Below are 6,785 nucleotides of genomic sequence, written 5' to 3'. Positions count from 1 at the left end.
CACTCCCTTAAATTGCCGGATCTGTTTGCTTTCCTTCCCAGTGACGTGTGTCAAAATATTGGCCATATGTTCATCGGTAATAAATTGGTCGTAAGCGCAAACACCCTTTTCCCTTGATAGCTTTCATCTGGCATGTACCTGTCTTTGTGTTCTAGCTGCTGTTCTAGCCCCTGTGCTTACTGTTATGCCTAATGCTAGATGCAAGGGGTATAGAGACAGGTACATGTCATGCTGAATAGTTGTGATGTGGATTCTTTAGTTGTGCTTCGCCTGTAATAAATATCTGGGTAGTCATGCTTTAATAAGGCCAAGTAGCCAGCTGTAGCACTATATTTTAGTGTGATCATCAGTTTACATTAGATCTGGAGATATGACCTCTGAGAGAACATGCTTTGGTAGGTACAGACTTCTGGCTATACTTTCCACTGACACATTGGTATGAACAGAATTTCTGCTCTGTTACTTGGAGCCAAGGAATGGGAGCAGCACTCAGCCTACCTCAGAATCATGCATAGCCATGTCCACTGGCTGGAACTCAATATTATTATTATTATTATTATTATTATTAATAATATAGTTTTTATTACTAGCAGTAATAGTCTTCCAACACCTATGACAGAGACTCAAACAGTTACAGCCAGATGTATCAAGCTTCAAAAAGTGATAAAGTGGAGAGTGATAAAAAGCCAGCCAATCAGCTGCTAAGTTACAGGCTGGGTTTGAAAAATGACAGGTAGGAGCTGATTGGCTGGTTGTTTATCTCTCTCCACTTTATCACTTTTTGAAGCTTGATACATCTGGCCCTTAAAGAGCTCCAGAATTACACGGATCAACACCCAGAGCAAACTATGTATTTGTGTTTTCTTTGTCCTTTTTTTTTGGCAGGTGGAGTGTGATTTCCTTTTTCCTTAATATTAAAAAGAATTGAGTTTATTCCTCTTAGATGTGTATGTTCTGCTCATTATGCAGAATATTAAGTTGTTTTGGAGAAAAACACTATATTAAATTATTATTATTATTTTTATTATTTTTATTATTAGTTTTGTTGTACAGCCCATGCATTTTTGGGCGCTTTTCTTTGTTTTAATAATGATAGTCAGACCAACTTTCCTCCCAACTAGTTGGTTGGATGGAAAAAAAACCTGGTACTGGATGGGAGCAAATGTAATTTGTAATTAAGTCATTTGTTTCCCAAATGGGAAAATGGACAACAACCGTCACTCAGACAATGTACTGTAGTTGGACCAATTTGATTTAAAGAATTGGTACTTGTGTATTATCACGGCGCCCATCGCATCGCATACCATAAGGCATGCAATGGTATGCGATGCAATGCGATATCGCGCAATGTTCTAATTTTTAAATTGTATGGCATTGTATATGGCATACAATGCCATACAATGCGATGGGATGCGATTATAACTTGTATAAGCACCCTAATGGCTGCTTACAATGTTAAATGCACCCCCATGCCACCCCCCCAGTATAAATGTGAACCCGAAGCGTGGCGAGCGCAGCGAGCCCGCGAGGGGTGGCGGTACGCGTCCTCCGACCTTTTCATACCCCCACTATCCACCTCGGCATGGAGTTGATTCTATAAAGTGTGGCGAGCGCAGCGAGCCACCTAGCCCGAAGCGTGGCGAGCGCAGCGCATAACTTCACAGGTATACGCGTCCCCTCGCGGGGCTCGCTGCGCTCGCCACGCTTCTGGCTTGGTGGCTCGCTATGCTGGCCACACTTTATAAAATCAACTCCATGCCGACGTGGATAGTGGGGGTATAAAAAAGGTCGGAGGACGCATACCGCCGCCCCGTGCGGGCTCGCTGCGCTCGGCACGCTTCAGGTTCACGTTTATACTGGGGGGTGGCGTGGGGGTGCATTTAACATTGTACCATTAGGGTGCTTATACAATTTTTCATCACATAGGGGGCCTAAATCGCATCGCATTGCAGTGCATCGGGTGTATGGCATGCGATGAAAAATCGCGCAATCACATATCGGGGGCGCCGTGATAATGCACAAGTACCAAAGAATTTAACTGAATGTTTTTGTCCATTCTCCTGAGTTTGTGAGCAAATTGCTTATTGGTATTTGCCCCATACAGTACCAGAATTTCAGTCCAACCAACTAGTTGGATGTTGTTTGCTGCAAATACTATACCTTTCTATTGTTTTTTCCCACTGCTTGATTTCCTTCATATAATTATCTGAGACCAGGGGTACATTTACTAATCTGTAATCTGTGTTTGGTTGAAACCAGGGTTGCCTACCTGACCCTTCAGGTCAGAAAATGCTCTGTTCCTGGACTTCCCTGGTAATGAAGGATTGCCGTCACCTGTGGTGAATCACCTTTCTTATCAATTACCTAGCTCACCACCGGTGACTGCAATCATACATTACCAGGGAAGTCCAGGAACAGAGCATTTTCTCCCTGAAGGAGAGAGTCAGGTAGGCAACCCTGGTTGAAAGTGAATTTTCTGGGTATGTTTTCCCAATATTTCCAACACTGAGTTTATTTCTAATGGCAAACAGAGGTGTAACATCATGAAATCAAATGAAAAACACACATCTTTGTTGTTAAATGATAAAGATGGGAATAATGTGTTTCTCCAATGATTTATTATGTTAATTCACCTATACTCATTAATCATTAAATACTATTCAAGGTGGACCTAATATTTAGTATAATTTTGGTCCTTTCATATTAAGACAAATTGGCATTGAACATGTTTATATATATGTAAAACTCAATAAAAATTATTAAAACAAAAACAAAAAAAATAATACACATGTAATGAAAACATTTCAATCAATGATGTATGGAGCTAAGTCAAATTAAGTTATGAGACTTGTAGTACACAGAAGACAGATGTATGTGGACACATCTGTAAGTATCTTATTCAACTTAAAACACGTTGGGGTAATTGGTTCTGCTTTGGTGTATTGCCCAGGCATTTGGACTGTTCATTGTAGGTGAACATTCTGTTAAGAATCCAAAGGTACTATTAGTTTCAGAGTGTGTAGGTGTTTTTATGCCCCATAACATTCTGTTATTTTGGATAATGATGTTTTTGGATGAAGATTGTGTAATTTAATCATCATACAAGTTTATTTTAATTTTATGTTGAAACTGCATTCCTCAACAAAACCCTAACATCAGTGGATACTATATTTATTTTGTGTTTTTTTTTCCACAATTTCTAGGTATAATGGTCAAGGTAATTAATATGCCTCTCCAATATTCTACATACATTATAACAATTTTTGATTCGAGATATTTTTTTAACAGGTCAACTTTTTATGTCCACAATAGTAATAGACCTTCAGGAAATGTTCAGAAAATCACAATTGGCAAAATTGCCAAATATCATCTGGTACAACAAGATAAAGTTTTTGTAACATTGTGACATTTCTGTATTATGTACAAACATTTTTTATTTTACAGCCTCCCCCTAGGTGGTGGTCATTTAACCTTGTCCTGCTGTGATCCTCCTCTGGTTCTTGGCCTGCACCTAGGTGTATTAACAGGTGTTGCAGTTGGTGAGTTGTTGCTATTCGTCACATTGGCATTTGGTTCTGGTGAGTGACCTAGCAATTGGACTTCTACATTTTGCAATGTAGCATTATGCTTCCTTATAGCATTGTTCTACTGTTCTAATAGCCTAAGAAGTTTGTCTTGAAACCAGCTTTGTGCTGTATACTGTTGCATATTGCCTTCCCAAATTCACTTCAGTTAGTCTGCTATTCTTGTAAGCTCTACTCGTAAAGCCACCATATTTCTGATATTTCCTATGAGTGGTATTTGGAGATACCTTGCCATACCTGGTCCTGGAGCAGTTGTAGTTGCTCAGTTTGAAATCACACAATTTGCACCCGAAAGGATTGATCTGGTTGAAGTGGAAAAGAGCAACCATTTTTTTTTTGTTGTTTTTTATTCTTTGTTTTTAACCCCCTTTTTTTCTGTTGGGGACTTTTTTGTATTGGATCGTGATTATTGGCCATATTTTTTAACAACTATGCTGCTATTTACTTGCCTTATGTATAATGTATACATTTTTTAAAAATTTTACTTGGAAATCTGCATATTTTGGTAAAAAGAGAAAAAAGGCCCCCCTCAACTGCATCGGGGTCTAAAGAAACTACTACATGTGGAGAACCTCTACATAAAATAGTGAGTGAGGTACGCCTATCCTTGTCCTAGAACATCCGTTCTAAATGCTGTTAAACTAGGAGGGTAAACCTTAAAGGAAACGCTACAAACTTTCTATCACCCATAGTTTGGTGAGTGAGGTACGCCATCAACTCCTCTGTTGATAAAATAAACCACTATAGATGTTTTCCACCTTAGCAGTGGTGAGTAAGGTATGCCCTGTTTTCATAGATAGAAAACTCACCATAAGGGTCCTTCAATCTTTGGGCAGACTATAAGTGGGGTACACCCAGAAGGTATATTTAAGGGACATAGGAAATATTTATAACACCGGGACCCTATATACTCCAATACTACACATTGTAGTTTTCTTGTCTTCCCTCTCTTCCTCCATATATCATACCCTAAATCATTGATGAGGAATATCAGAGGACAGCAGAAACCTTGAAAAGAAACCTTGATAGGAGTTTACACCACTTATCCTATGTGAGTTAAGGCCCCCATACACTATGCGATTTTGGGACGATTTCATCCGATTTCGGCACTTTATGCCGATAATCGGGTGAAATCGGCCCAAAATCGCAGTTGTGTGACATCTGATCCGATCCGATGCGCGGTCCCGTGCGCATCGGACCGGATCAGGGAGGTCGGACGGTCAGTACATACGATCACGTCCGACCTCCCTGTATGCATTTGCCTGCCACCTGACAGGCATATGCATGCAGACACCGGGGGAGCAGTGGGGCGGGCAGCGGGTCCCTGAGCACCGGCGAGTGCTGCTGACTGACCTGGCCGGGCAGTGTACTTACACATAGCAGCAGCAGGGACAAGCAGCGCAGTGGCGGCTATTATATTTTTAAAATACTTGTCAAATGACCGGCCGCTCTCTGATTGGCTGAGAGCTCTCCGGCCAATCAGAGAGCGGCCGGTCATTTGACAAGTATTTTAAAAATCTAATAGCCGCCACTACGCGTCCCGTCCCCGCTCCCATGTAAAGAATGGCACATCAAGTGCCAAATTGTATGTGAGCCTCCCGGGGAGCTGCCGGGCGGCTTGCAGGTAAATTGGGTCCGACTTGTCCCTAGGACAAGTCGGCCTAATGTATGGGGGCCTTTACGGTACGCCGACTATTCAGCCACCTTATCTTGATAAAATACGACACCTTGAGATTTTGAAAGAAACCGTGATATGCTTTGATATATGCCGTGATATTCCATTGCATCCTGAACTTGAAGAACTTTACGTTGCCTAGAAACCAGTACAAAGATTGAAAACACTCCACTTCAGAGTTAGTTGGGTACACCCATCACCTTTATGGCACCTTGATTTTATTTTTATTATCTATTCAACTAACCACACGCTATTGAAAACACAATCATTTGGAGTCATCATATCACGGGTTGGGATCATTTGGTCTACAGCAAGTTGGTCAACAGGTATTAGGTCCACATCGTTAGGTCGACATGGGGAAAGGTCAACATGGGTCAATGTCGACATGGGTCTACGTCGACATGAGTTTAGGTCGACAGGTCATTAGGTGGACACAAGCATTAGGTCGACATTGTCTAGGTCGACAGTCAAACGGTCCACATGGGGGTTTTCACTGTTTTTTGACCCGAATGTCAACACAGTCGACATGGACACAGTTTCCAGTGCACCGCATCCCCATCGCATCGCTCACTTCACTCGCGATGCTTCGGGCACACTATTTTATTCTCCCTCCACGCCCTAGTGGATGGTAGGGCAGGCACATGTCGGCTCAAAAAACAGTGAAAACACCCATTTTCGACCTAGACACTGTCGACCTAATGCTTTTGTCGACCTAATGACCTGTTGACCTAAACCCATGTCAACCTAGACCCATGTCAAACTTGACCCATGTCAACCTAGAACCATGTTGACCTATCCGCATGTCGATCTAACGGGGTCTACTTAATAATTGTCGACCAACTTGCTGTAGACCCAATGACCGTATCCCCATATCACGGAGCCCCTCTTTATTGAGAAGAAGGACACTTCACACACAGGAATCATATAAGGACTTCTCCTTTCATTAGTCTTTATTAATTGTTATCAAATTAATTATCATGCCATGCACCTCCTGAAGAGTCTCTTCCAAACCCCCCTTTTTTTTAAAGAGTAATGGTATGTCTGGAATTATGGGGGGTGGCAGATATTTTATGACTGTCGAAATTGTTAATGGTGGTCATATCTTCCTGATGTACAATAGGGCTCCCTTATCATCTGAGAGACACGCGTGTAAGTAAGGTTTGTACAATGTAAAAATCAATATGCAGAAGTACATCAATACAATACTAATACATAAAAGATCTTTTAGACTGCTCCAAATCCTTCAATTTGTATTTGTTTAGTAACCATAAGCTGATCACTGTACAAAAAATAAAAATAATAAATAAATAAAATAAAATAAACATATAGTCACCTCCCCAAGGTCTGCTGATTGGTGCTCCTGTGAGAGCTGTGGGTCATTGGGGCTCCCTCTAACGGTGCAGTAAAGGGACGCTGCACAGTGGCATCTCACTTTCAGAGCTGGGAGGTCACATTATCATGGAGCCCCAATGTCCAGCAGCACTGTAGGAGCTAAAAATCAGTGATCCCCAGGGACAGGTAATTAT

Source organism: Crinia signifera, chromosome 3 (assembly GCF_055691185.1).
Source record: "Crinia signifera chromosome 3, ASM5569118v1, whole genome shotgun sequence".
Taxonomy (NCBI): Eukaryota; Metazoa; Chordata; class Amphibia; order Anura; family Myobatrachidae; genus Crinia; species Crinia signifera.
Note: the sequence above shows the minus strand (reverse complement) of the source record.